The sequence below is a fragment of the Ochotona curzoniae genome, unplaced genomic scaffold (assembly GCF_017591425.1).
Source record: "Ochotona curzoniae isolate NIBS_2020 unplaced genomic scaffold, NIBS_Ocur_1.0 scaffold_3890, whole genome shotgun sequence".
In the NCBI taxonomy this organism is placed as follows: domain Eukaryota; kingdom Metazoa; phylum Chordata; class Mammalia; order Lagomorpha; family Ochotonidae; genus Ochotona; species Ochotona curzoniae.
The window spans coordinates 19,652,300-19,669,097 of NW_024467115.1; positions in this window are offsets into that span (position 1 = coordinate 19,652,300).

The following is a 16,798-nucleotide window of genomic DNA, read 5'->3' on the forward strand; positions in this document are numbered from 1 at the left end:
GTTCAGGCTCCCAGCTTCAGCCTCCCCAGCTGAGGCTGCTGGGCCAATGTGGAACATGAAATAGAGCACAGAAAGATCCTCCTCCTTCTCTTCTTCTGTCTCTATAACTTTGCCTTTCAAATAAAGCAATAAGTAGCAAATGGTTTGGCAGGAAGGAGAGAGTTGGGAGGATGTGAAAGAAGGAAGTCTGAGGGCTAGCCTGTGGGTGCATCTACGGGAAGGGTTATGAAGTATAGTTATCATTGGACTGCATGCTCGTGACTGTGAGAAAGCATCTCTTGTGGCAGGAGCAAAGACAGTGACAAAATGATGGGCAGTTAATGTCAAACAACCCTCCAAACTGCCTCCCTTGTGGTAACACACTGGGATCAGCAGTATCCATGGTTTCCACTGACCAAAACCGGATGTCTCACCTTTGAGCCACAGAGACCCCAAGGAGTTCTTGATCCAGCACGATCCCTCCCTCAGGAGACTAGTGGGATACTTGGTGACAAGTTGATTCGTCTGTATGAGAATCAAATCTATTCTGGGTATATTTTTGCCTTCCTGCCCATAGGGACTGAGTCAATACCACTCTCTGAAGGTTTAAGGGTGGACATTTGGTGTAGCAGTTAAAACTCTGCTTGGGGAGCCCGGCGCAGTGGCGCAGTGGTTAAGGTCCTCACCTTGCACGCCCGGGATCCCATATGGGCGCCGGTTCTATCCCAACAGCCCTGCTTCCCTTCCAGCTCCCTGCCTGTGGCCCGGGAAAGCAGTTGAGGACGGCCCAAAGCTTTGGGACCCTGTACCCGCACGGGAGACCCGGAAGAGGCTCCTGGCTTTGGATCGGCATAGCATCGGCCGTTGCACTCACTTGGGGAGTGAATCATCGGATGGAAGATCTTCCTCTCTGTCTCTCCTCTCTGTATATCCGCCTTTCCAATAAAAAAATAATAATAAAAATAAAAAAATAAATAAATAAAAACAAATCCTGGCAGGCTACTGTGTTCCCATTAGGTAGAATGACCCAGGGCAACAAGGGACAAAGTAATACTGTCCCCACTTCCCTGGCCCTCAGTGACCCCCACTATGGGATGAGGACTCTGCACTTTCTGTCTCCTCAATCCTGGGCTTTGAGGGTCTGAAGAATTTTTTTTTTAAGATTTATTTTAATTATTTTTTTAAAGGAAAGGCGGATATACAGAGAGAAGAGACAGAAAGGAAGATCTTCCATCCCATGATTCACTCCCCAAGTGAGCGCAACGGCCGATGCTATCGATGCTATGCCTGTCCGAAGCCAGGAGCCTCTTCCGGGTCTCCTACACGGGTGCAGTGTCCCAAAGCTTTGGGCTGTCCTCGACTGCTTTCCCGGGCCACAGGCAGGGAGCTGGAAGGGAAGTGGGGCTGCCGGGATTAGAACCGGCGCCCACATGGGATCCCGGGGCGTGCTAGGTGAGGACCTTAACCACTTGCACCACTGCGCCGGGCCCGAGGGTCTGAAGAATTTAATTCTCAAAGAGGATGGCTTCTGCTAGAAGGCCTACTAATGGACCTATTGAACTTAAAGCTACCGATAGTCCCCAATCATTTAGTGCTTTTCACAAATAATGTAGTTGAAAGAATCAATATGCTATAGGATATTTTAACTTATTCATCAAGAGAAAATATCACGTATTGTACACAATCAAAACAGGAAAGAATAGATTTCTCACTCAAAATACCCTTGGGTAGCTATTGGTATTTCTTCATCTGGCCAAACCTAGTCAGGTGCTTGGAACTTATCCTAGTCCTGTCTGTGCACTTCCTTGTAATATCCAGTTTTCACAAAGAACCTTCTAAATCAGTTTAACAGAAGAATCTCCCATGCTTGATACCTACCTGATCACAATCATTACCTAATCATGCTGCTGCCTGCCCATCCTCTGGGTGATTAATGGGTGATTAATGACCACACTGCCTTGTCTTCAGCAAGAATTACGTTAGGTCAGTTTAGCGAAAGTCCTCCTTTCCTTGATGTTTTCTCTTAGAAATTTTTTCACCTGTTGGCCTCCCCAACCTGCTTCTTAGTCATGAATTCCCACTTGGGGATACTGTAGTGAGAGTTGAGGCCAGTCTCTCCTCTCCACTGTTAAGTTCTATTGCAGTGTCAGCTGGCAGAAGCTGACACTGGGGGCTAGTTCTGTCAAGTCAAACCACAGAACTATCTGGAGAGTGCATAATCTGGGAGTGGGAGAGGCCTGGGAGGGAAATAGTAGGCTCCTCCCTCTTGGGTTACCACTTCCATGGGAGGGCACGAAAACCAGGATAGCGGTGGCTGGGGTGGAATGCGGTGTGGGACAGACTGGATTACTGCTACACATACTGGCAAACCAGGGTAGGGGGCGGGCCTGGTGGGGGTTATTGTGGGTTGCTCCAACCAGGCTGCAGCTCCCACTGGTTTATGTGAGGGCCGAATATGTGCTGGGCAGAACCAGGCTGGACTGCAACACCCATTGGTTCCAGTGGAAGTCGGGAGTGAAAACAGAACCAACCCAGCAATTGCAACCACCATCTGATCGGGGCAATGGACTGTGCCAGGCCTTGTACTTGCTAGCACATACAAGAATCTGGTTTGAGAACACCTCAGACAAAATTTCTTTGGCGATCTCCCCAATCAAAATGCTGGACTCAGAACCCTAACCAAGAAAAGAGAGAAGACAGAACAGGTCAACCAACCATCTCGGCTATATCTTGGCAGTGAAATACGGGGCAAACAGAGACTCTATCATGGACTATGTCAATCAGTGGATTCTTCAGTGATCTCATAGTGCTTGGAGTGGCAAGATTGGCAGCGATTCATAACTGTCGAAATATCAAAACCACTTGAGCAAGAACCTCAGAGCATACCCTACATCCGGGACCTGGGGAGGGTGGGAAATTGGGTGGGCCTTCTCCCTTAATACCCCCCCTTTAAACATGAAGGAAACAATATGGAAAAAATAATAGTCTTACCCACTTTCCTGTAGCCCTTGAACCTTTTTACCCTAATTAACTATGTAAAGATTGTCAAAATATAAAAAAAAAAGACACACAAAAAAGTTCTATTGCAGTGGTCTCTATGCCTGTGGGAAATGGTAAGTGAGTGAAGGGACCTACACTGCCATGCTTTACCCACCAGTGACTTTTTTTTAAGACATTCTGTTGCCCTATGTAAATAGATTCATGTGCTGTGATGAGAAATCACAACAAGGGTTCTCAGATCACTCAGGAATGAAAGACTGGGTCACCCTACAAGGTCAGCTGCCATAGCAGCAGGAGAGGGCTGCCCCAGAGTCAGGGGGGGGGGGGGACTCTCCAACAAGAAGCAGAGTGCAGTCAGTGAGTAGCAAATATGGCTCTAGGATGAGCTGGTGTGGTGGCAGATACAGTTCATTCCACAAATGTTCCTCTGGTGAAATTTCCTGGGCAATGAGACCGCTCAGATCTTCAGCAAGGAGTTGTCCCCCTAGAAGCATTTTTTTAAACTTTGTGGAAAATAGAGTTAAAAGATAATTTTGTTTTGGTGCAAAAAACTTGGAAATCCATGTGTAGCTTTTCATGATATACATTTTAGACAAACTTTCTGAGGACTCCTTGTATCTATGAAGCAAGTGGATCCGAGGGCATAAGCATGGACTATTGTGGTTCCTGTGGTTGGCTATCTAGATTACCATCTCTTTCCCACAAACCCCAGGAATGAGACACTCAGTCCTTAGGTTCCTGGGAGTGTTAACAGGCCAGGATTCCAAGAGAATCCCACTCCAGGAATCACCCTTGGAAGAAGGAAGCTTCCTTACTCAAGCTACATCTCTTCCTCTTGGGAACAGACCACATCCAGTGTCCAGTCGGTGAAGTTAGGAGTTTAAAGGTCCTTGCACTGTTTAGGGAGAATCTCTATGATTCATCTCAGCTTCTGAGCGGGAATTGCTGGAGGAACCCATTAATTCCACATCAGAATTTTCTCTCTGCCCAGCTCTGGATTTCCTTCATTTTCTTCTGGATGTTCTTGACAATTAACCAATTAACTTCCTGTCTCCACATCTCTAGTTCGAAATCTGTTTCCTGGGGAACCTGGCCTTGGCCACCTACACGTGTGTGCTCCCATCAGTTATGCTTATGCTTACCAACCTCTGATACTTATCACAATGATTATAACTGAACTAATTATTATATCAAGAATTTAATTATGAGAACAGAAAGATGGCTTTTGTTTCTTTGTTAAAAATCACTAAGAAATGCTGTTGAATTAGATGAATTAGATGCTGTTGAAATTATGAAGAAATACTCGGAGTTGGAAAGTACTTGTTGGACACATGGTATGTTTAATGTATAGTCTAACTGATGCCGTTTGGAATGGAGCATAAGTTCTTCTAATTTCTATTTTTAACTTTTGAAACATCTTCATTATTTTTGTAAAAACATGCACACTTACTTAAAAAAACTCAAGACATCTCTCAAAATTATGAAGAAAAAGAAAATTAAAATGACCTGGAATCCTGCCATCTACAGGCAACCACTTCTGTTCTCCCTTCTCTTCCTCCTACTTTTTTCTCTTTACTGAAAATAAATTTTAACAAGTAATTTAAACTTTCAGAATATGGCTCAGACAACCTCTATTAATATTTCAGTGACTATCTTTCTTGACATTGTCTGCTTAAAATACACAAAAAAACGTTCTGTGTTATGGCACAGTGGATGGAGTCACTGTGGATGTGACACTGGCATGTGGTGTGAGCCTGGCTGGAGTTTTGGCTGCACCACATCTGATGCAGCACCCTACTGTTACCCCTGAGAAAACAGAAGAAGGTCTGAATGCTTCGGCTCCTGCTACCCCTGTGGGAAAGCTGGTTGGAGTTCCAAGCTCATGGCTTCTCCCTGGCCCAGTTCCAGCTGCTGTAGCCATTTGAGGAGTGAACCAGCAAATGGGACAACTCTTATTGTATTCTCTGCTTCTCCTTAAATCATTCTTCCAATAAATAAAGAAAAATTATTTAAAAACACACAAAAAATGGATGCAGTATAAAAGTATATATATAGACGTATATCTGTAAGTATATATGTAATATATGTATAAATTACTACATACAATGTAATCAACTATATCAGTAATAATACATTACGTTTCTATATTGCAGTATATAAAGTACATTGATTTATTTGATATTGTTTTCTATTTCTTTGCAATATCTTTCATAGCAAGACTCGTTTATCCAACAAGATAGATTATATTTATAAAGGAATTTTCTTCTCTTTATCTTAACTTGAATTCTGTTTCTTCTCCTCTTGTGAAGTTATTGTAAATGTTATAGTCTACCCTGTACAGACCCACATGGGGCTACATCCCGTATGTGTTTCAAGTGGAATTTACTTTCATTGCCTTACTACAAATTATCATTAATCATTAACTCTTTGCTTGTTGCAGTTGTAAATCAGTAACTTAGTAACAAGATAAAGTCAGATACATTTAAAATCCTGTTAGTTTCATCAGACAGGAAGGCAAAGAAACCTAAATAAAATCAATTACTGTTATAACTAGGTTTTTCATGGGAATTCGGATAAAAAAAATTGTTTTCTTCTAAACAAAAGAAATATTTGTTTTTTCTCTATTCAAAGTAATTTTCCTCTAAATTTCTTTTGTAAATATTCTCAAGTTAGCTGGCTTTCAGGATTTTGAACTTTTATCATGAAAACTATCAGAATAATTTCCTATGTTCTTTATAATGTTGAAGCTAAATTCCTATCACTTAGTATAAATAATGTTTTCTCCAGGAAAAAAATTGTATGTGGGCAGGGTTATCTTGAAATACCCCAGCTTTTCAAACTAACAACCTAACAAAAATAAAACAGAGTAACTTGAGCTTTGTTTTACTTCTGTAGCCTTTAATGCTTCCTTTAACTGCCCATTACTCTGCCATGAAAATATTTTACAGTCACAGATTCTATAGCATGGGCCTTCAGAGCTATTAGTTTTCTGCTTTGCAGTCTATTACTATTTTTTAAAATGATTTATTTATTTCTATTGTAAAGTCAGATATACAGGGAGAAGAAGAGACAGAGAGGAAGATCTTCAATCCAATGATTCACTCCCCAAGTGACCACAATGGCCCGAGCTCTCGATCCAAAGCCAGGAGCCTGGAGACTCTTCCAGGTCTCCCACACGGACGCAAAATCCGAAGGCCTTGGGCTGTCTTTGACTACTTTCCCAGGCCACAAGCAGGAAGCTGGATGGGAAGTGGGGCCACTGGGATTAGAACTGGCGCCCATATAGGATCCCAGTACGTTCAAGGCGAGGACTTTAACTGCTAGGCCATCGCACTGGGCCCTGAAGTCTGTTACTATTTTATTATTTTATTGTTATTATTATCATCATCATCATCATTTGATGATACAGTTCCATAGGCCCTTAGAATTTCCCTTATCCCCTCCCTTAATCCCCCCCCACCGAGTTGCCCTATATCATTACTAAAACATAGTTCTTCATACACAGTCATATGTCCATTATTGTGAGCGTGGACAATGGCAGAGAGTCCAACATCCTATTGTCATATAGTAAACAGTTTCATTGGGAATCCGTTTTTGGTCTGGAAACAGGGATGCATATACTACATTGTATCCTCACATCTGGATGTGTTAGTCTCCATTTCACAGTTACTGTACATCCCCTCAAATGAAAAGTCACAATACAAAGTCAACAATAGAAAGAAAAATAGAAATTTACAATGCCATGAAGTTAAATAACATGCTACTGGATATGAGAGCCTCCATTACACAGCTACTATACATCCCCTTAAATGAAAAGCCACAAAACAAAATCAACAACAGGAAGGGAAAAAAAAAGAAATTAACAACACCATGAAGTTAAATAACATGCTACTGAATGATTAATGTGTGGCTGAAGAAATGTAAAAGAAAATCAAGAACCTTCTTGAAGAAAATGATGCTACTGTATGATCTGAGTCATTGAGTAATTTAATCAGAAAACAGTGTTTTGAAGAGATGAAACTAACAACAACAAAAAAAATTAAAATCCATGACATACAGTTTCTGCTGGTTTTTGTTGGTGAAATGTGTCTCTTGTAGGCAACAAATAGATGGGTTTTGTTTTTTAATACAGTCTACTAATCCATAACATTTGATTGAGCTTAAGCCATTTACACTCAGGTTAATATGTATGAGTGGTAATTTGGTCATGTCATTTTAGCAATAGGTTGTTCATTGATTTCGTCTTCTGTTGTCATGCCACTGGGATGTTCTTCACATTTGCCTTTGGTTTTGGTGGGTGCTATTCCTCTTCTTTGTCAAGAGAATAGCGTTAAGTATCCTTTGTAAGGCAGGTTTGGAAGAGGAAAATTCTTTTAATTTTTGTTTACTGTGAAAGATTTTTATTTCATTTTCAAAGACAAAAGAAAGCTTTGCTGGATATGTTATCCTAGGCCGACAATTTTTTCTATTAGAATCTGGAATATGTCTCTCCATTCTCTTCTTGCCTGTAGAGTTGCCTGTGAGAGGTCTCCTGTGAGTTTAATTGGCATTCCTTTATGTATCAATTGATTTTTTTCACATGCACATTTAAGGATTTTTTTCTTCATGTTCAGTTGGAGAGAGCTTGATGATCATGTGTTGTGGTGAAGATCACTTTTGATTAACCTTGTTAGGCATTCTGAGCCCCTCCTGGATGATATTTCCCAATTCTTTCTCTAGATTAGGGAAATTTTCCCTTATTATTTCATTGAATACACCTTTAATCCCTGTTTCTCTTTTTGCACTTTCTGGGACTCTCATCACTATTATATTTGGCCTTTTACTAGTGTCTTTCAATTCTCCAATACTTTTTTTTAGCTTGATCCAGCTCTGATCCCATCTTGTTGTTTGTTTCTGCCTGGTGACAGGAAATACCTTCCAATTCTGCAATTCTTTCTTCTGCCTCCTTCATTCTATTTTGGAGACTCTCCACTGTACTTGTAATTTGCTCCACTGTATTCTTCATTTCTGAAATATCAGCTTTCATTTGATTTGCTTCCATTGTGATATGTTCCTCAAATTCCTTGAATGGCCTGCTTTATGTGCTTCTCATTATTGATAAGAAGCTTTATAACCAGGGTTCTGAATTCTGTGTCTCCATTTTCTCAATATATTCCTCAGTTAACTCTGAGGTTGGCAAAGGCTTTTGCTTCTTTGCAGGGGGTCTTCAGTAATAGTCATTGTGCCTCTGTCTCTTCTTTTGCTGTTGGTCATTGTACTTCTGGTTAGCAGAATCTTCTCTTCAGGGCTGCCTTCTAAGCTCTGTCACCCACAGGTCTGCAATTCAATTTTACTTATTGTAGTTGGTACACGGCTCTTTGTTTGCAGGCAATTATGCTACTCCCTCCAGCAAGTTCCAGGTCTGGGTTCTTATGTTGGATTTTCACAATGGTCTTTGTAGCCCCAGTTTCTGGTTCACCACTCTCCACCTCCTGTGATACCATGCTGAGGCTGCACCATTGTCTCTACAACATTTCTCCCACTTCTGGTTGGAGTAGATCCCAGGATTAGGGAGACACTAAGTGTCCTATACAGCTAGTTTGTTGGTGGTGGTAATCTTGCCAGAACCTGTTGGACGTTGGGTCTGAGGGCCACACAGATTTATTTTGACCTGTACAATGCCATAGTTGGTATTATTTTCCTGTGGGGCCAGTGCTTAGCACATCCCCAGCTGTTGTCCCCTGCAGTCCTAAGGCTTTTGTCACACTGTGCAAAATGGCACCTTATGTGCCACTACTAGAGTTCTTGATCTGCTGGCCATCAGGTCTGAGGACTACTCAGACCTGTCTTGGGTGGAACCTAGAGGATGCCACGTTGTTGCAGTTCACTGAGTCAGAAATTAGTTCATTCCCAGTTCAGTGTATGATCAGTCCTTTCACTTGCCTTTTCCTCCTTAAACAAAATGGCACCCAATTCGGCTCTAGGGGGCTGAATGGGCTATGAAATCCACCCTGTTCTTGCACTGCCCATCTTGGATCTGCTGCTCTGTTTCTGCTCTTGGTCAAAGCAAACAGCCCAGAAGGATGAACAGTTCTTTGTGTGGGTTCAACTCCCAAGCTCCCAGTGAAAGTCCCTTCCCACATGATTGCTGGTGGAGTTCTGGCTACCAGTGGAGTTCAGATCACCGTTTGCTGAATGTCACTGGGGTATCAGTCACTGCAACACCACATCCATTGTTTTTGCTGCTTTCCTGTGTCTGTCAGTCTCCAGGTGCCCCTCTGCTGTTGTTCTGTCCTCTCCTATTTCCTGGAATGTGCCCTCTGTGCTTCATACTTTTTAATGTTTCTCCATCCATTTAAATGTGTCCTTACCCTATTCTGCCATCTTGATTCTCCTACTATTTTAATCATATTGCATGCTTTGCTGTTGTTAATATTTTGTTTCTGAAGATACTTAGAAATTTCTTTTGTGTAATCTGAAAAAAAATAATTACGTGGAAAGCAAAATGAGTATACATCTTGCTAGCTGTAGCAACAAGGCAGTGAGTCACAATAGAAATAGATTGAGCCTAGCTGGATGTCAAACACACTTTGCTTTGAAGCCTGGTTTTGACATTATTGGCTGAACAATATAGAACAAGTTTAACCAGTCTCAGACTCAGTGTCTTCCACTATAAAACTGGGTGACTTATTTGGTCAGAATAGGAAGAAAGGCTGATGTATGTCAAAGGTTATTATCTAACTGGTGTTTAACAATTGGGATCGTTATCAAAGACAAACATGACCAATTAAGTTCTGAAGTCTTTACTCTTTACTCTTTGTTCAAACATTCTGAAGGAAGTCTTTTATTAACATGTAATTATTTACAGCATGTCATTATTACCTGTGATATCATTTCCTCCTAGTCTTTGTTACTGTTCTATAAGACCATTGGACAAAGAAAAGAAGGCTTCTAACTATAAACAAATGTAATAACCAATTAGCATTTAGTGCTTATAATCTGCTTGAAATAATAATCTTCATTTTGATAGTGGCATGCAAATGTAGTGGTGTTAAGCATTTTAAAAATTATATATGGCTTTTTAAATTTTGTTTTTTAAGACTTTTTGAAAAAACATTTGTTTATGTTTATTTGAAAGGCAGACTTATAGGGAGGGAAAAGATCTTCCATCTGCTGATTCACTCCCCAAATGGCTGCAACAGCCGGAGCTTAGCCAATCCAAAACCAGGAGCCACAGCTCCTTCCAGATCTCCTAGGTAGATGCAGGAACTCACAAACCTGAGCTAATCCTCTGCTGCCCTTTGAGTCCATAAGCAGGAAACAGGATGGGAAGTAGAGCAGCTGGGACATGAACCCATGCCACTGTGGGATCCCAGTGCTGCAAGTTGAGGACTAGCCTGTTGAGCCACAGCATCAGCCTAGTTTTTTTTTTCCTTGTAATAAACATAATGCAGTTTGAAATGCATTTCAATTTTCCATAATAAAGAATGAATATATGCAGGTTGAACTTAGTTTTGTCAGCCCTGACAGTCCAAGATCTTTCCATTTGAGTGTAATCATTTAAGCAATTCAGTTTCTTCTACTTACAAGCTCAACCTTTCATAACACTTCCTCTTTTTCCTGCTCTCCTCCCACATGCCACAGGAGTTACAGGGGCTTCAGGGGTACATACCAATATCAAAATGAAGATTATTATTTTATTTCAAGTAGATTATAAGCACTAAATGCTAATTGGTTCTTATATTTGTTTATATTTAGAAGTAGTTAGGCTTTCCTTTGTCCAATGTTCTTATAGAAGTCAGCTGCAATGACTTCTTTGTTGTCAGGGTGAAGGGACCACAATTCTGTAGTCAAGGGTCTTTGCCTGTGCTCTGGTTCCACATCCACAGGTGGCCGGTCTGATCTCATCCCCAAGTCCATGTTGAGGTGTCCTCAGTGCTATGGATTATGGGGGCATCAGGAGGGTTTCAGGAACGCCACTGGTAACCATTAATGCCAATCGTTAAGTCTCTGCATTTGATGGCCGCTTTTATCTACCAATCCCCCCATTGCAGCTTTCATTGCCTGTATAGTAGTTTAGGAAGCTGCTTCTTAAAAGTAGAAAATTTAGTGTAAGCAGTTGGTTTGGTTAGCTATTACTGAATAATCCAGCACCCCCAAATTTAATAGCATTAAACAATCTGTGAGACAAGGATTTGGGAAAGATGTGACTAGTTGATTGTCCTCGTTTGTGTCATCTGCAGACTTGACTGGGCTGGGTATCCACAATGATTTGCTCACAGGAGTGGCAGTAAGTGTTGCCTGTCTGAAGGCTTCTCTGGGACATCTCTCTTACCGTCATTCCCACATCTTTGTATTCTTGGCCAACTGTGTTTCTTCCTAAGTTATTGATCCATTTAGGTTTTTTGTTTTGTTAAATAACTTTGTTTCTCAGAAATGTATTCATTGCATTGAGATTTTCAAATTGACATCTTTGCTTTTTTAGTTATTGTTTTTTAAATTTAATTAATTCATTGATTTTTTTATTTGAAAGGCAGAATGAGAGCAAGAGCAAGAATGAGACAAAACGTCTCTTCACTGGTACACCTCCCAAATGCCTGCAACATCTAGGGTTGGGCTGGGCCAAATCAGGACTCAGGGACTCCATTTAGGTCTGCACACAGTGGCAGGAACTCAAGGCCCACCTGCTGCGCCCCAGTGCAGTTACAGCGAGCCAAATCAGAGATGAGGCTGAGACTTGACCCCAGGAACTCTGCTGAAGGTCATAAGCAGTGGCTTCATTGCTGCCCCAACATGTGCCCCACAAAATGACTTCTTCTTAACTACGCCATGCATAAGACAGAAGACCTGCTTATCTACTTTTTCAATTTATTGAGCAATAGATTTATATTTTAGAGGCTTATTTTATATTTTGGAATAGTTAAAGAAAAAAGAGAGAGAGAGAATCTTCTATCTACTGATTCACTCCCCAGTTGCCCGCACGGTCAGGGCCAGACAGGGCAGACATCAGTAACTCGGAACTTCCTCCAGTCTGCCCTGTGGGTAGCAGCGCCCAAGCACTTTGGGTCATCTCCCACTGCTTTTCTAGGCCATTGGCCTGGAGATGCATCAGAAATGGAGCACCCAGGATATGGACTGGCGCCCATCTGCAATGCCAGCATTCCAGATGGCTGCTTTACCTGCTCTGCCGCAATATTGGTTCCTATACTTTTAATATTTAAAAAAATTCTCATTGTGAAAATAATTGGGGGCAATGGTTGTTATAATTGTGTCTATAAATAGTCTATTTCCACCATCCTAATTTATGTGATTTTCTCCTTTTTCTCCCCCTCACTGTACTTCCCATCCTCTTTCCTCCTTGCTCACTGTATCTCTTTCTTCTCTCTCCTTCTGTTTTTATCAATTCTTGGCTGCCTAGTGCATGTCAGCTCTGTGCTAAACTTGAGGACTGACATGCAAAGAAGCTTCTGAGGGTGTCACTGTGTGCAATGTGGTGCATAATCTAATACGTATAGGCCTATGTCTATATTCTGTATAAGTGAAATATATATAAACACACACACACACACACCATTTGAGAAACAGACACAGACAGAGAAAAAAACTGCTGGTCTACTCTCAAAATGCCCAAAATGATTGGACTTGACCTGGGCCCAAGCCAAGGACAAGAAATTCAACTCAGGTCTCCCACATCAAGTGAGAGACCCAGTCAGTGCGCCCTCCCTTGCTTTGTCCCAGAGAACACGAGCAGAAAGCCGGAGCCAAGAGGTAGAGCTGGAACATGACCTTCAGCACTGTGACAAAGGATCTGGGTGTCCCAGCTTGTGCTTTAACCACCTTTACCACTAAAACCTTCAGAAAATTTATCCTATGCAGATCTGAAGTGGTCAGCCATTCAAGTTAATCTTTAATAACAACTCCTCCTTCAGGAGAGAACAACAGCATAACTATCAACACAGGACACAGGAGAGTCAGTGATATTAACAAGATGACATTCCAAATGGGTCACTGGACATGGCGAAGTGAATGGAGTTAGGGGTAGTGTTGGAAGCCCAGGGAAGTAACGAGAAACAAAGGGAGAGGAAGAAAAAAAGAGATAAGCAAAATAACATTGTCACAGCACAGGTTGACCAGGCTGAGCCTTGGCAGGGAGTGAACTTGACTCCTGCGCCAGCTAGGCTTTGCGGCAGACTCAGCATTCTTCCTTTTTTGCTCCACTGCCTCCATAATTTTGAGGAAAAAATGGCTTAGGGAAATCAGACTACCATTCCATACTGTTAGGTCTTCTCTGGTTAGATGAACCAGAGTTTGTTGAAAGGGGCTCTGGCTTTGGAAAAGGAGAGTTGTCATTTCATTTGTTCATACACACGTGCATTGTTGCCCATTTGTTTTCTCACAGCTCTTCTTGGGACTCAATATGTCCACTACATGTTTCAGTATATCTTGAGTTCCCTAAATGTTCAGGGATTATCTGAGGTGTGTGCAAGGCTCTTAAGAAATACTGGGGGCTTTGCACAAATCCCTCCCATGAAAGCAGCTGGGTGGTACAGTTCATTTCACAAACATCAACTCAGCACACACCCTGTGCAAATAAATGTAGGAGGGCCAGCGCCAGGGCATGACAAACTAAGCTTCCCCCTGTGGCACCAGCATACCAGTGCTCCTAATTCCAGCTTCATGCTAACGTGCAGTCTTAAAGGCAGCAAATAGTGACTCAAGTCCTTGGGCCCTGCTGCCCAGGTGGAAGGCCCAAATGGAGTTCCAGGCTTCTGACTTTGGCTTTGCTCAGCTTTACTGTTACTGGCATTTGGGAAATAAACCAGCCTGGGAGATCTTTCTCCATTTGTTTCTAAGTGTTTCTTCCCTTCAAATAAAATGTTTAAAACAAAGCAAAAATGCTGACGTGGTCTGCAAAGACAGTGAGAGAGATACCTTTAAATTCCAGAGACTCGGACTACCCTGGAAAACCTTCTTCAGGGTCTAGGATCAAAGAGTTCTTGTCCATTCATGGGGCCAATCTTTTTTTAGCGGGAGGTATTTAAAAAAGTTTATGCAGGGCCCAGCATGGTGGCCTAGTGGCTAAAAGTCCTCGCATTGCACACACCAGGATCCCATATGGCCGCCAGTTCTAACCCTGGCAGCTCTACGTCCCATCCAGCTCCCTACCTGTGGCCTGGGAAAGCAGTCAAGGATGACACAAAGCCTTGGGACCCTGCACCCATGTGGGAGACCTGGGAGAGCTCCGGCTCCCAGTTTCGGATTGGCTCAGCTCCAGCCATTGCGGCCACTTGGGGAGTGAACCATCGGATGGAACATCTTCCTGTCTGTCTCTCCTCCTCTCTGTATATCTGACTTTGCAATAAAAATAAATAAATTTTTTTAAAAGTTTATGGATATGTGTATTATTAAAGAACCATGTTTTCTGATAAATAAGTTTAATTCCATTTCTGCGATTTATATATATGTGTATATTTATATATATACATGTATATGTATAATATGTATTGTGTTTTATAATACAGTCCCAAAGGCTCTAAGATTTCCACTCCCCCTCTTCCTAAATTCCCTCCCCACCACTGATTTTCCCTATGCTTTTACAACAGTGTAGTTCTTCAAAAAACAGTCATAAGTCCATCATTTTGCTATTTAAGTGTATCCTAACATTGTAGGCATGGACAATGGCAGAGTCCAGCATCCTATTGTCCATCATTGCGGGCATAAACATTGGCAAAGAGTCCAGCATCCTATTGTCAAGGTATAGTAAACAGTTTCATTGGGAGTCCATCTCTGATCTAGAAGTAGAGATGCACACTGCCCTTCATTCATGTTTCTTTCTTGTTAAAATATATTTATTTGAGAGGAGAGAGAGAGAAAAAAATTTTCCATTTGCCTTCCCAAGTACTTGGGCTGCCATCTGCTGCCCCCACAGGTGCTTTAGTTCAAACTTGGGCCAGGCTGAGTCCGATCTTAGATCAGGATCCTATCACGCTGCTTTCTCCCCTCTCTCACCACAAGGAAAGGGAGATTGAAATCCTGTTCTTGAGGCTCAGACTAAAGTCTAGGTGATCAGTATTAGGGAGGACTACCTTACAGGTCCTTTTTTTTATTACCACACAAATCAATTTCCTGAACCTTATTCAATTTCCTAAAATTAAAACAAAAACAACTTGAAAATGTATGTATCTATTTGAAAGTCAGAGTTACACAGAGCAAGAGAATAAGCAAGAAGAAAGATGTTCTATCTACTAGTTCACTCCTCAGATGGCCACAATAGCTAGCACTGGATCAGGCTGAAGTCAGGATCCAGGAGCTTCACTGGGTCTCCCACACAGGAGGCGAGGATCCAAACACTTGGAGCATATTGTATTTCATTTTCCTAGCCATCAGTAGGAGTTGGAGCTGAAGAGGAGGAGTATTTAAGTCTTGAACCAGTACCCAGATAGCATGCTGGTGTTGCAGGTAACTGTTTAACCTACTATGCCACAATGTGGTCCATGAAAGAACTTCTTGCACTCTAAAGGTTGGAAACTGGGCCCTGGTTAACCTGCTGTGGCCAGGAACATTGAGAGCTCAAAGCTGTGGGCTGTGAAATCCATCCTTCCCTGTCCTCTCTGGCATCTGATCCACTTTGGCAAGTCCTGGCATCCTCACCCAGCAGCTAGAAAGAAGTTCCTGGTGGAATGTGGGAGGGGTGGATGTTTCTGTATGCCCTCAAAAAACTGAATTACAGATGAATGCATGTATAACTGGACAGAAAATTGGGTCACCATGATCCCACAAAATCAGAAGCTTCTGTTGCTCTAGCCCAGTGATTCCCTTCAGCCTCCAACAACCAGGGCTGGGCCAGACTAAAACCAGGAGCCCAGAGCTTCATCCAGATTTCCTATGCAGGACATAGGGGTCCAAAAATACTTGGGCCATCTTCTGCTGCTTCACAAAGTGTATTAACAACGAGCTAGGCAAGAAGCAGGATGCTGGGATTTGAACTGGTACCCATATGGGATGCTGGTGCCACTGGCAATGGATTTTCCCACTTCTACCATACAATGGGCACTGAAAGAACTTTTGGTAACAAAAATATGGAGAGAATAGAAAAGCTACAGCAATGTTCTTACTTGAAACATTTGCTTTAAAACAGAAATCAATGCATATGCATAGTTTATGTGAATTAAAACAATCTATGGGGTTGATCTCTTGCTGGTTGGTTTAAGATGTCACTTGGGACACACATATGCCAAGTGCCGGGATTCTAGTCCTGACTTCATACTCTGGGAAGTAGCAGGTGATGCCTCGCGTGGCTGGTCTCTGCTACCACATGGGAGACCTGAATTATTTCAGCACTACAGGTTGACTGGGATAATATAGTAAAGGTTCCCATACAACAAATATAGTGTTTTTAGTGCCTCTTTTCTGGGGAGTGGCTTATTGGAAATTTAAAAACCCAAATAAGACTGTTGCAAATATACAATGATACATATTCAGTGAGTAATCCAATAAGTAACATTGGTTGTTCAAATACTATTTGCAATTAATTGTACTCACCTTTAAACATACATCTATGATCATTAAAAAGCAGAATAACTGTAGCTGAGAGCAATAATTATCACAAGACAACACCCATGCCTGCCTGATAACAAAATGGACTTCCTATTATGGCCAGAATTCCAATCCTTTGCCAGTAGAAATAAATGCAAATGGATTCTTAGAGATAGAGCCTAACAGTTGGTGATCCTAATAGATCTTTCTCACCCCAAATTGGACTGTACTAATGGTGGCCTGCCCCATTATATGTTTAATGCCTTTGTATACTTTGTTGGCTCAGAAATCAGCCTGGAGTTAG